We start from the raw sequence: 14,371 nt of genomic DNA on the forward strand, positions 1-14,371 counted from the left end.
AGCTGATTTCTGCTCAGTTCATATGGTTAAATCAAAACGGTCTAATTTACTCCTAATTCCTCGTTGGATAATAATTTGTGCATCGTTATCTCTGTCCAATAATTATTCACGCATTTCTCCAGAATTTTCCACAAACCATAGATCACATGTCGTTGATTGGCCCATGTTATTGATGTCTTCATCGGTTGGAATGTCAGGTAAGAAAAGTTACACTTTACGCACCAGTCAGTAGTTCCATTGTTTTCTCCTACTCCAGGCAACCTTGCACCTGTTACGAATTACACTGTTGCATTCAGCAAGAATGTCTCCTTGAGCAAGTCGGGTCCCATGAGAAAGAATTTACTACAGCTACACACATCTCTAGCTTCTGGAAAAGTACAGTTTCGTGTCCTTCGGGAAAACAGCACATTGCACGTTAGAAAAACACAGTTTAATATGAGACCAGGCATGTAGGCCCAGACCCTCGCTAAACTAAGGCCTAGTGCTTAATGTACAAACTCCTAATACATAACTCCAATTTTGATATGTTAATACAAGTTCAAAACATCAGTACATAATTAATTCAGCATTAATAACTTTCATTAGTCTTCGTATACATTGGTAGCCACTCCCCGTGGGCACATTTTAAACGTGTGCATTATTTCTACATTAACACATTTTCCATGCAGTTTCATTATACAATATATTGCAAACTTCTACGTCCCCCAACTTAACAACCCTCCGCCTGAGGAAAGAATTTGTGATTCATGCACAGAACCCGGCCGGCGCTGTTTACAGTAATGCCTAAGCACAGTGCTCACCTGAGCGGTGTTTCCAAACCGAGGCATTGTACTGTCCGAAATACCATGGGATACGTAATTTAACTTTCACATAAAATAGGGTTAAACCAGACATACCGCATATTAAAAAGTAAACACACAATAATAAACCGACAAGGGTGGGATTTGAACCCACACATGCAGAGCACAAAGGATTAGCAGTCCATCGCCTTAACCACTCGGCCACCTTATCGTGTAAAGGTCAGCTTTCAGGAGGAAAAAATATAGTAGCCGAAATGTGTTCTATGAGGTGATAGTTGTCCACACATAATAAAGAGCATATATTTACAGATTGTTATGGCAACTTGTTGTCTTCAGCTTTGCTCTAAATGACCTTGTTGTCCTTCCCTACTTCAGCTTGAATTTATATGATATATGTAATGGAATCATGAAAATTACACATTCCAAACGTGTTCTATCCATATGTGATCTACTGTCACACTACCCTCAAATGAGCTAAGATTGCTTTATTTCAGTTGTACGTGGATTTAAAGTGCAATTTCATACAAATATTTTACTGGTATGGTGCTTTCGAGTCTCTAGCTGTCATTCATTGTTGGGGTGCTTACATGTCAACATTAGGCAGCAAATAGTTTACAAAGAAGTGAAACTGCCTTCCCATTTAATGTGCATTGTTCTGCAAAACATTTTAAGTAGGAGAAAGTAAAACTTAGTTCATAAAACCGCCTAAACTGGGAGTATTGCCGCTACAGCTTTGACACTTCAGTTTAAAAACGTACGTGCATCAACAAGAAATATTTTTGCGCTAAATAAATTGCTGTCCGACTGCTCACGTAACGCATAAAACTGAGGCAGTCGTAATTACACCACATTGAAGTTATATCTTGGTGGTTTTCATTGATGATGACTCAGCAGCAACAGATCAGATGACTTTTTATTAGTGATAGCGCATCACGGCCTTGATAAGTAAACTTACAAGGAGACACGCCTAGGTCGATGAACCTTTTGGACTACGTTCAGGGACTTCCCAGTACGAGATGTCTTTTGGCATCACAAATCAATGGATCAATATCTCAACAACAATCGCAATAACTAATCATCATGCTAATCAATAACCTTTAATGAGAGTCAATAAAGTGAACACACCAGGACCTTTCAGTCCTGAATAAAAACACCAATTTAGTTAAGTGTTAGGATACTTATTTCCCTATTGGTTACAATCTAAAGTCATTTCTGTTAATCTCATCAGCAATTCATCTCATTAGTAACTCTTCAGATTTGCAATTAGAAATGCAATTAATCAATGCATGGAGAATATTCACTCAGTATTAACACATCATTAATAAGAACCAACTTAGCAAAGTCTCAGTAGTGCATGATTCAAAAAAGCAAGAACTCAGTAATTTGTCTATTTGCGTCAGATTTTAGTGAACACCTTAACTAACCTCAAATTAGAATCAGCATGTTGGGCTTCATGCAAAACAATTTAGCAAACACAAATTTGGAAAACATCTAACTATGGCCTCAATCAAAGAGCAGTTGGTACCGAGAAAGAAAAGGCAAGCCGACAATTACAATTTTCATCAGATAGTTACCCATCCAACGGATCAGCAAACAGCGTCAGTCTTTGTCCTCAGGCCATCAGTCGTTTTCACCATCAGCAAAGATAGGACAGGGCAAAGCCTCTGTATTGCATAGCTGAGGAACAAGAACTCCCCTCATATAGAGGAGATATGAGTATCAGGTAAGGAATAAGTAAAGGGTGGTTTAGAGTATCAGGACGAACAAACGGCAAAGTCTCAAAGGAAATGGCCTAAATGGCTCAGTAGAATGGCAAATGATGGGTTGGAGTGGAATGTCCAATAAATAGCTGATTTCTGCTCAGGTCATATGTTTAATCAAAACTGTCAAATTTACTCCTAATTCCTCGTTGGATAATAATTTGTGCATCGTTATCTCTGTCCAATAATTATTCACGCATTTCACCAGAATTTTCCACAAACCATAGTTCACATGTCATTGATTGGCCCATGTTATTGACTTCTTCATCGGTTGGAATGTCAGGTAAGAAAAGTTACACTCTACGCACCAGTCAGTAGTTCCATTGTTTTCTCCTACTCCAGGCAACCTTGCACCTGTTACGAATTACACTGTTGCATTCAGCAAGAATGTCTCCTTGAGCAAGTCCGGTCCCATTAGAAAGAATTTACTACAGCTACACACATCTCTAGCTTCTGGAAAAGTACAGTTTCGTATCCTTCAGGAAAACAGCACATTGCACGTTAGAAAAACACAATTTAATATGAGACCAGGCATGTAGGCCCAGACCCTCGCTAAACTAAGGCCTAGTGCTTAATGTACAAACTCCTAATACATAACTCCAATTTTGATATGTTAATACAAGTTCAAAACATCAGTACATAATTAATTCAGCATTAATAACTTTCATTAGTCTTCGTATACATTGGTAGCCACTCCCCGTGGGCACATTTTAAACGCGTGCATTATTTCTACATTAACACATTTTCGATGCAGTTTCATTACACAATATATTGCAAACTTCTACGTCCCTCAACTTAACAACCCTCCGCCTGAGGAAAGAATTTGTGATTCATGCACAGAACCCGGCCGGCGCTGTTTACAGTAATGCCTAAGCACAGTGCTCACCTGAGCGGTGTTTCCAAACCGAGGCATTGTACTGTCGGAAATACCATGGGATACGTAATTTAACTTTCACATAAAATAGGGTTAAACCAGACATACCGCATATTAAAAAGTAAACACACAATAATAAACCGACAAGGGGGGGATTCAAACCCACACATGCAGAGCACAATGGATTAGCAGTTCATTGCCTTAACCACTCAGCCACCTTGTCGCATAAAGGTCAGTTTTCAGGAGGAAAAAATATAGTAGCCGAAATGTGTTCTATGAGGTGATAGTTGTCCACACATAATAAAGAGCATATATTTACAGATTGTTATGGCAACTTGTTGTCTTCAGCTTTGCTCTAAATGACCTTGTTGTCCTTCCCTACTTCAGCTTGAATTTATATCAGATATGTAATGGAATCATGAAAATTACACATTCCAAACGTGTTCTATCCATATGTGATCTACTGTCACACTACCCTCAAATGAGCTAAGATTGCTTTATTTCAGTTGTACGTGGATTTAAAGTGCAATTTCATACAAATATTTTACTGGTATGGTGCTTTCGAGTCTCTAGGTGTCATTCATTGTTGGGGTGCTTACATGTCAACATTAGGCAGCAAATAGTACACAAATAAGGAAAACTGCCTTCCCATTTAATGTGCATTGTTCTGCAAAACGTTTTAAGTAGGAGAAAGTAAAACTTAGTTTATAAAACCGCCTAAACTGGGAGTATTGCCGCTACAGCTTTCACACTTCAGTTTAAAAACGTACGTGCATCAACAAGAAATATTTTTGCGCTAAATAAATTGCTGTCCGACTGCTCACGTAACGCATAAAACTGAGGCAGTCGTAATTACACCACATTGAAGTAATATCTTGGTGGTTTTCGTTGACGATGACTCAGCAGCAACAGATCAGATGACTTTTTATTAGTGATAGCGCATCACGGCCTTGATAAGTAAACTTACAAGGAGACACGCCTAGGTCGATTAACCTTTCGGACTACGTTCTGGGACTTCCCAGTACGAGATGTCTTTTGGCATCACAAATCAATGGATCAATATCTCAACAACAATCGCAATAACTAATCATCATGCTAATCAATATCCTTTAATGAGAGTCAATAAAGTGAACACACCATGACCTTTCAGTCATGAATAAAAACAACAATTTAGTTAAGTGTTAGGATACTTATTTCCCTATTAGTTACAATCTAAAGTCATTTCTGTTAATCTCATCGGCAATTCATCTCATTAGTAACTCTTCAGATTTGCAATTAGAAATGCAATTAATCAATGCATGGAGAATATTCACTCAGTATTAACACATCATTAATAAGAACCAACTTAGCAAAGTCTCAGTAGTGCATGATTCAAAAAAGCAAGCACTCAGTAATTTGTCTATTTGCGTCAGATTTTAGTGAACACCTTAACTAACCTCAAATTAGAATCAGCATGTTGGGCTTCATGCAAAACAATTTAGCAAACACAAATTTGGAAAACATCTAACTATGGCCTCTATCAAAGAGCAGTTGGTACCGAGAAAGAAAAGGCAAGGCAACAATTACAATTTTCATCAGATAGTTACCCATCCAACGGATCAGCAAACAGCGTCAGTCTTTGTCCTCAGGGCATCAGTCGTTTTCACCATCAGCAAAGATAGGACAGGGCAAAGCCTCTGTATTGCATAGCTGAGGAACAAGAACTCCCCTCATATAGAGGAGATATGAGTATCAGGTAAGGAATAAGTAAAGGGTGGTTTAGAGTATCAGGACGAACAAACGGCAAAGTCTCAAAGGAAATGGCCTAAATGGCTCAGTAGAATGGCAAAGAATGGCTTGGAGTGGAATGTCCAATAAATGGCTGATTTCTGCTCGAGTCATGTGGTTAAATCAAAACTGTCTAATTTACTCCTAATTCCTCATTGGATGATAATTGGTGCATCGTTCTGTCTGTCCAATAATTCCTTATGCATTTCACCAGAATTTTCCACAAACCACAGTTCACATGTCGTTGATTGGCCCATGTTATTGACGTCTTCATCGGTTGGAATGTCAGGTAAGAAAAGTTACACTTTACGCACCAGTCAGTAGTTCCATTGTTTTCTCCTACTCCATGCAGCCTTGCACCTGTTACGAATTACACTGTTGCATTCAGCAAGAATGTCTCCTTGAGCAAGTCGGATCCCATGAGAAAGAATTTACTAGAGCTACACACATCTCTAGCTTCTGGAAAAGTACAGTTTCATGTCCTTCAGGAAAACAGCACATTGCACAGTTTAATATGAGACCAGGCAAGTAGGCCCAGACCCTTGCTAAACTAAGGCCTAGTGCTTAATGAACAAACTCCTAATACATTACTTAAATTTTGATATGTGTAAGGAAATGCCTCCTTGGCATGGTTACCCCCTGACTTTTTGCCTTTGCTGATGCTATGTTTTGAATTGAAAGTGTGCTGAGGTCTGCTAACCAGGCCCCAGCACCAGTGTTCCTTCCCTAACCTGTTCTTTTGATTCCACAATTGGCACACCCTGGCATCCAGGTAAGTCCCTTGTAACTGGTACCCCTGGTACCAAGGGCCCTGATGCCAGGGAAGGTTTCTAAGGGCTGCAGCATATCTTATGCCACCCTGGGGACCCCTCACTCAGCACAGAAACACTGCTTGCCAGCTTGTGTGTGCTGCTGAGGACAAAACGAGTAAGTCGACATGGCACTCCCCTCAGGGTGCCATGCCAACCTCACACTGCCTATGCAGTATAGATAGGTCACCCCTCTAGTAGGCCTTACAGCCCTAAGGCAGGGTGCACTATACCATAGGTGAGGGCACCAGTGCATGAGCACTGTGCCCCTACAGTGTCTAAGCCAAACCTTAGACATTGTAAGTGCAGGGTAGCCATAAGAGTATATGGTCTGGGAGTCTGTCAAACACGGACTCCACAGCACCATAATGGCTACACTGAAAACTGGGAAGTTTGGTATCAAACTTCTCAGCACAATAAATGCACACTGATGCCAGTGTACATTTTATTGTGAAATACACCCCAGAGGGCACCTTAGAGGTGCCCCCTGAAAACCTTAACCGACTATCCAGCAGCCTGCCACAACCAAGACATGTTGCTGGCCCCATGGGGAGAGTGCCTTTGTCACTCTGAGGCCAGTAACAAAGCCTGCACTGGGTGGAGATGCTAGCACCTCCCCCAGGCAGGAGGCTTACCCCCTTTGTTCCAGCACCGCAGGGCACTCCAGCTTGTGGAATTGCCTGCCCCCCCCGGCCACGGCCCCACTTTTGGCGGCAAGGCCGGAGGAAATAATGAGAATAACAAGGAGGAGTCACTGGCCAGTCAGGACAGCCCCTAAGGTGTCCTGAGCTGAAGTGACTCTAACTTTGAGAAATCCTCCATCTTGCAGATGGAGGATTCCCCAATAGGATTAGGGATGTGACCCCCTCCCCTTGGGAGGAGGCACAAAGAGGGTGTACCCACCCTCCGGGCTAGTAGCCATTGGCTACTAACCCCCCAGACCTAAATACGCCCTTAAATTTAGTATTTAAGGGCTTCCCTGAACCTAAAGATTTAGATTCCTGCAACTTACAAGAAGAAGAGGACTGCTGAGCTGAAAGACCCCTGCAGAGGAAGAAAAGAAGACACCAACTGCTTTGGCCCCAGACCTACCGGCCTGTCTACTGCCTTCCCAAAGAAACCTGCTCCAGCGACGCTTTCCCAAGGACCAGCGACCTCTGAATCCTCAGAGGACTGCCCTGCTTCAAGAAAGACCAGAAACTCCCGAGGACAGCGGCACTGCTCCAAAAAGAACTGCAACTTTGTTACAGAGGAGCAGATTTAAAGACCCCTGCAAATCCCCGCAAGAAGCGTGAGACTTGCAACACTGCACCCGGCGACCCCGACTCGACTGGTGGAGAACCAACACCTCAGGGAGGACCCTCCGGCGACTCCGAGACCGTGAGTAACCAAAGTTGTCCCCCCTGAGCCCCCACAGCGACGCCTGCAGAGGGAATCCCGAGGCTCCCCCTGACCACGACTGCCTGAACCTAAAGTCCCGACGGATGGAAAAGACCCTGCACCCGCAGCCCCCAGCACCTGAAGGAACGGAACTTCTGTGCAGGAGTGACCCCCAGGAGTCCCTCTCCCTTGCCCAGGTGGTGGCTACCCCGAGGAGCTCCCCCCTTGCCTGCCTGCACCGCTGAAGAGATCCCTTGGTCTCTCATTGAGACCTACCGAGAACCCGACGCTTGTTTACACACTGCACCCGGCCGCCCCCGCGCTGCTGAGGGTGTACTTTTTGTGCTGACTTGTGTCCCCCCCGGTGCCCTACAAAACCCCCCTGGTCTGCCCTCCGAAGACGCGGGTACTTACCTGCTGGCAGACCGGAACCAGGGCACCCCCTTCTCTCCATTGAAGCCTATGTGTTTTGGGCACCTCTTTGACCTCTGCACCTGACCGGCCCTGAGCTGCTGGTGTGGTAACTTTGGGGTTGCTCTGAACCCCCAACGGTGGGCTACCTTGGACCCAAACCTGAGACTTGTAAGTGATTTACTTACCTGCTAAAACTAACAATAACTTACCTCCCCCAGGAACTGTGAAAATTGCACTGTGTCCACTTTTAAAACAGCTTATTGTGTTTTGTGAGAAAATTATATATGCTACTGTGATTATTCAAAGTTCCTAAAGTACTTACCTGCAATACCTTTCAAATGAGATATTACATGTAGAATTTGAACCTGTGGTTCTTAAAATAAACTAAGAAAATATATTTTTCTATAACAAAACCTATTGGCCTGGATTTGTCTCTGAGTGTGTGTTCCTCATTTATTGCCTGTGTGTATGTACAACAAATGCTTAACACTACTCCTTTGATAAGCCTACTGCTCGACCACACTACCACAAAATAGAGCATTAGTATTATCTCTTTTTGCCACTATCTTACCTCTAAGGGGAACCCTTGGACTCTGTGCATACAATTCCTTACTTTGAAATAGTGCATACAGAGCCAACTTTATACATTGGTGGATCAGCGGTGGGGTACAAGACTTTGCATTAGCTGGACTACTCAGCCAATACCTGATCACATGACAAATTCCAAAAATTGCCATTAGAAATTGATTTTTGCAATTTGAAATTTTTCTAAATTCTTAAAAGACCTGCTAGGGCCTTGTGTTAGATCCTGGTTAGCATTTCTTTTAGAGTTTAAAAGTTTGGTAAAAGTTTGAATTAGATTCTAGAACTAGTTTTTAGATTCCTAAAAAGTATTCCAACTTTTAGAAGCATAATGTCTAGTGCAGAGATGAATGTGGTGGAACTCGGCACCACACCTTACCTCCATCTTAAGATGAGGGAGCTAAGGTCACTCTGTAAAATAAAGAAAATAGTAATGGGCACCAGACCTTCCAAACTACAGCTCCAGGAGCTGTTGGCAGAGTTTCAAAAGGCCAACCCCTCTGAGGATGGCAACACAGAGGATGATGATAGTGACTTGGAGGGTGATTCCCCCCTACCAGTCCTATCTAGGGAAGACAGGGCCTCTCAAGCCCTGACTCCAAGCATAATAGTCAGAGATGCTGGCTCCCTCACAGGAGGGACCAACTTCTCTGAAATCACTGAGGATAACTCCAGTGAAGAGGACATCCAGTTAGCCAGGATGGCCAAAAGATTGGCTTTGGAAAGACAGATCCTAGCCATAGAAAGGGAAAGACAAGAGATGGGCCTAGGACCCATCAATGGTGGCAACAACATAAATAGGGTCAGAGATTCTCCTGACATGTTGAAAATCCCTAAAGGGATTGTAACTAAATATGAAGATGGTGATGACATCACCAAATGGTTCACAGCTTTTGAGAGGGCTTGTGTAACCAGAAAAGTGAACAAATCTCACTGGGGTGCTCTCCTTTGGGAAATGTTCACAGGAAAGTGTAGGGATAGACTCCTCAGACTCTCTGGAAAAGATGGAGAATCTTATGACCTCATGAAGGGTACCCTGATTGAGGGCTTTGGATTCTCCACTGAGGAGTAGAGGATTAGATTCAGGGGGGCTCAAAAATCCTCGAGCCAGACCTGGGTTGACTTTGTAGACCACTCAGTAAAAACACTAGATGGTTGGATTCAAGGCAGTGGTGTAAGTAATTATGATGGGCTGTACAATTTATTTGTGAAAGAACACCTATTAAGTAATTGTTTCAATGATAAACTGCATCAGCATCTGGTAGACCTAGGACCAATTTCTCCCCAAGAATTGGGAAAGAAGGCGGACCATTGGGTCAAGACTAGGGTGTCCATAACTTCCACAGGGGGTGACCAAAAGAAAGGGGTCACAAAACCTCCCCAGGGGAAGGGTGGTGAGACAGCCAAAAACAAAAATAGTAAAGAGTCTTCTACAGGCCCCCAAAAACCTGCACAGGAGGGTGGGCCCAGAGCCTCTTCACAAAACAATTCTGGGTACAAGGGTAAAAACTTTGATCCCAAAAAGGCCTGGTGTCGTAGCTGTAGTCAGTCTGGACACCAAACTGGAGACAAGGCCTGTCCCAAGAAAGATACCACTTCTAACTCCACTCCAGCTAAAACTGGAATTGCCAGTCTCCAAGTGGGATCAACAGTGTGCCCAGAGCAAATCAGGTGTCACACTGAAGCTACATTAGTCTCTGAGGGTGGAGTGGATTTAGCCACACTGGCTGCCTGGCCCCCTAACATGCAAAAATACAGGCAGCAGCTCTTAATTAATGGGACAAGTGTAGAGGGCCTGAGGGATACAGGTGCCAGTGTCACTATGGTGACAGAGAAACTGGTTTCCCCTGGCCAATACCTGACTGGACAAACCTATCCAGTCACCAATGCTGACAATCAAACTAAAGTACATCCCATGGCAATGGTAACTTTAGAGTGGGGAGGGGTCAATGGCCTGAAACAGGTGGTGGTCTCCTCAAATATCCCAGTAGACTGTTTGCTTGGAAATGACCTGGAGTCCTCAGCATGGGCTGAGGTAGAACTGAAAACCCATGCAGCCATGCTGGGTATCCCTGAACTGGTGTGTGTCAAAACAAGGGCACAGTGCAAGGCACAGGGTGAAAAAGTAGAGCTGGAGTCTGGAAGAAAGGCCCAGCCTACCAAGAGAAAAAGAAAGTCAGCTGGGAAACCAGCTGCAACACAACAAGAAAAAGAGAGCCTCTCTTCTCAGGAAGAAGTTCTGCCCTCTGAGGGAACTGAGCCTATGGAGCTGGAACCTTATCAGGTTGAGCTCTTGGGCCCAGGGGGACCCTCAAGGGAAGAGTTGTGTAAGGGACAAGAAACCTGTCCCTCTCTTGAAGGCCTTAGGCAGAAAGCTGCTGAAGAGTCCAAAGGCAAGAAAAATGGAACACATAGGGTCTATTGGGAAGATGGACTCCTGTACACTGAGGCAAGAGATCCCAAACCTGGTGCCACTAGGAGAGTGGTAGTGCCTCAGGGGTTCAGAGAGTTTATTCTGACCTTAGCCCATGATATTCCCCTTGCTGGGCATTTGGGACAAACCAAGACGTGGGAGAGGTTAGTCAACCACTTCTACTGGCCCAACATGTCCCAGAAGGTTAAGGAGTTTTGCACCTCCTGTACCACCTGTCAAGCCAGTGGTAAGACAGGTGGACATCCAAAGGCCCCCCTCATTCCACTTCCAGTGGTGGGGGTCCCCTTTGAAAGAGTGGGTGTGGACATAGTGGGTCCACTGGAACATCCCACAGCCTCAGGAAATATGTACATCCTAGTAGTAGTGGATCATGCTACTAGGTATCCTGAAGCTATTCCCCTTAGGTCGACTACTGCCCCTGCAGTAGCCAAGGCCCTCATTGGTATCTTTACCAGAGTGGGCTTCCCTAAGGAGGTGGTGTCTGACAGAGGTACCAACTTCATGTCAGCATACCTGAAACACATGTGGAATGAGTGTGGAGTGACTTATAAATTCACTACACCCTATCATCCACAAACTATTGGCCTTGTTGAGAGATTCAACAAGACATTAAAGGGCATGATCATGGGGCTCCCAGAAAAACTCAAAAGGAGATGGGATGTCCTCTTGCCATGTCTGCTTTTCGCTTACAGAGAGGTGCCTCAGAAGGGAGGAGGGATCTCACCCTTATGAACTTCTGTTTGGTCACCCTGTAAGGGGACCACTAGCTCTTGTGAAAGAAGGCTGGGAGAGACCTCTTCATGAGCCTAAACAAGACATAGTGGACTATGTACTTGGCCTTCGCTCAAGGATGGCAGAGTACATGGAAAAGGCAAGCAAAAACCTTGAGGCCAGCCAACAGCTCCAGAAGTGTTGGTATGACCAAAAGGCTGCACTGGTTGAATTTCAACCAGGGCAGAAAGTCTGGGTTTTGGATCCTGTGGCTCAGAGGGCACTTCAGGACAAATGGAGTGGCCCTTACCCAGTGCTAGAGAGGAAGAGTCAGGTCACCTATCTGGTAGACCTGGGCACAAGCAGGAGCCCCAAGAGGGTGATCCATGTGAACCGCCTTAAGCTCTTCCATGACAGGGCTGATGTAAATCTGTTAATGGTAACAGATGAAGATCAGGAAGCTGAGAGTGAGCCTCTCCCTGATCTTCTGTCATCAGACCCTAATGATGGCTCAGTAGATGGAGTGATCTATTCAGACACCCTCTCTGGCCAACAGCAAGCTGACTGTAGGAAGGTCCTGCAACAGTTTGCTGAGCTCTTTTCCCTAACCCCTGGTCAGACACACCTGTGTACCCATGATGTGGACACAGGAGACAGCATGCCTGTCAAAAACAAAATATTCAGACAGTCTGATCAAGTTAAGGAAAGCATCAAGGTGGAAGTCCACAAGATGCTGGAATTGGGAGTAATTGAGTACTCTGACAGCCCCTGGGCTAGCCCAGTGGTCTTAGTCCCCAAACCTCACACCAAAGATGGAAAGAGAGAGATGAGGTTTTGTGTGGACTACAGAGGACTTAACTCTGTCACCAAGACAGATGCCCATCCCATTCCTAGAGCTGATGAGCTGATTGATAAATTAGGGGCTGCCAAATTCTTAAGTACCTTTGACTTAACAGCAGGGTACTGGCAAATCAAAATGGCCCCTGGAGCAAAAGAAAAGACAGCATTCTCCACACCTGATGGGCATTATCAGTTCACTGTTATGCCCTTTGGTTTAAAGAATGCCCCTGCCACCTTCCAAAGGTTGGTGAATCAAGTCCTTGCTGGCTTGGAGTCCTTCAGTGCAGCTTATCTTGACGATATTGCTGTCTTTAGCTCCAACTGGCAGGATCACCTGGTCCACCTGAAGAAGGTTATGAAGGCTCTGCAATCTGCAGGCCTCTCTATCAAGGCATACAAATGCCAGATAGGGCTGGGAACTGTGGTTTACTTGGGACACCTTGTAGGTGGAGGCCAAGTTCAGCCACTCCAGCCTAAGATCCAGACTATTCTGGACTGGGCAGTTCCAAAAACCCAGACTCAAGGCAGGTCATTCCTTGGCTTTACTGGGTACTATAGGAGGTTTGTGAAGGGATATGGATCCATTGTGACAGCCCTCACAGAACTCACCTCCAAGAAAATGCCCAAGAAAGTAAACTGGACTGTAGAATGCCAACAGGCCTTTGACACCCTGAAACAAGCAATGTGCACAGCACCAGTTCTAAAAGCTCTAGATTACTCCAAGCAGTTCATTGTGCAGACAGATGCCTCTGAACATGGGATAGGGGCAGTTTTGTCCCAAACAAATGATGATGGCCTTGACCAGCCTGTTGCTTTCATTAGCAGGAGGTTACTCCCCAGGGAGCAGCGTTGGAGTGCCATTGAGAGGGAGGCCTTTGCTGTGGTTTGGTCCCTGAAGAAGCTGAGACCATACCTCTTTGGTACTCACTTCCTAGTTCAGACTGACCACAGACCTCTCAGATGGCTGATGCAAATGAAAGGTGAAAATCCAAAACTGTTGAGGTGGTCCATCTCCCTACAGGGAATGGACTTTATAGTGGAACACAGACCTGGGACTGCCCATGCCAATGCAGATGGCCTTTCCAGGTTCTTCCACTTAGAAAATGAAGACTCTCTTGGGAAAGGTTAGTCTCATCCTCTTTCGTTTGGGGGGGGGGGGTTGTGTAAGGAAATGCCTCCTTGGCATGGTTACCCCCTGACTATTTGCCTTTGCTGATGCTATGTTTTGAATTGAAAGTGTGCTGAGGTCTGCTAAGCAGGCCCCAGCACCAGTGTTCTTTCCCTAACCTGTACTTTTGATTCCACAATTGGCACACCCTGGCATCCAGGTAAGTCCCTTGTAACTGGTACCCCTGGTACCAAGGGCCCTGATGCCAGGGAAGGTTTCTAAGGACTGCAGCATATCTTATGCCACCCTGGGGACCCCTCACTCAGCACAGACACACTGCTTGCCAGCTTGTGTGTGCTGGTGAGAACAAAACGAGTGAGTCGACATGGCACTCCCCTCAGGGTGCCATGCCAACCTCACACTGCCTATGCAGTATAGATAAGTCACCCCTCTAGTAGGCCTTACAGCCCTAAGGCAGGGTGCACTATACCATAGGTGAGGGCACCAGTGCATGAGCACTGTGCCCCTACAGTGTCTAAGCCAAACCTTAGACATTGTAAGTGCAGGGTAGCCATACTGTAAGAGTATATGGTCTGGGAGTCTGTCAAACACGGACTCCACAGCACCATAATGGCTACACTGAAAACTGGGAAGTTTGGTATCAAACTTCTCAGCACAATAAATGCACACTGATGCCAGTGTCCATTTTATTGTGAAATACACCCCAGAGGGCACCTTAGAGGTGCCCCCTGAAACCTTAACCGACTATCTGTGTAGGCTGACTGGTTCCAGCAGCCTGCCACAACCGAGACATGTTGCTGGCCCCATGGGGAGAGTGCCTTTGTCATTCTGAGGCCAGTAACAAAGCCTGCACTGGGTGGAGATGCTAACA

At 45.0% G+C, this 14,371-nt stretch overlaps 1 non-coding gene across 1 annotated transcript; it reads right to left on the minus strand.

Moving 5' to 3' along the window:
• Positions 1–929: 929 nt before the first annotated feature.
• TRNAS-GCU (transfer RNA serine (anticodon GCU)) lies at positions 930–1,011 on the minus strand. The gene has a single exon. It is a non-coding gene; the product is annotated as a tRNA-Ser (tRNA).
• Positions 1,012–14,371: the final 13,360 nt, after the last annotated feature.

This window comes from Pleurodeles waltl, chromosome 12, assembly GCF_031143425.1.
Source record: "Pleurodeles waltl isolate 20211129_DDA chromosome 12, aPleWal1.hap1.20221129, whole genome shotgun sequence".
NCBI lineage: Eukaryota > Metazoa > Chordata > Amphibia > Caudata > Salamandridae > Pleurodeles > Pleurodeles waltl.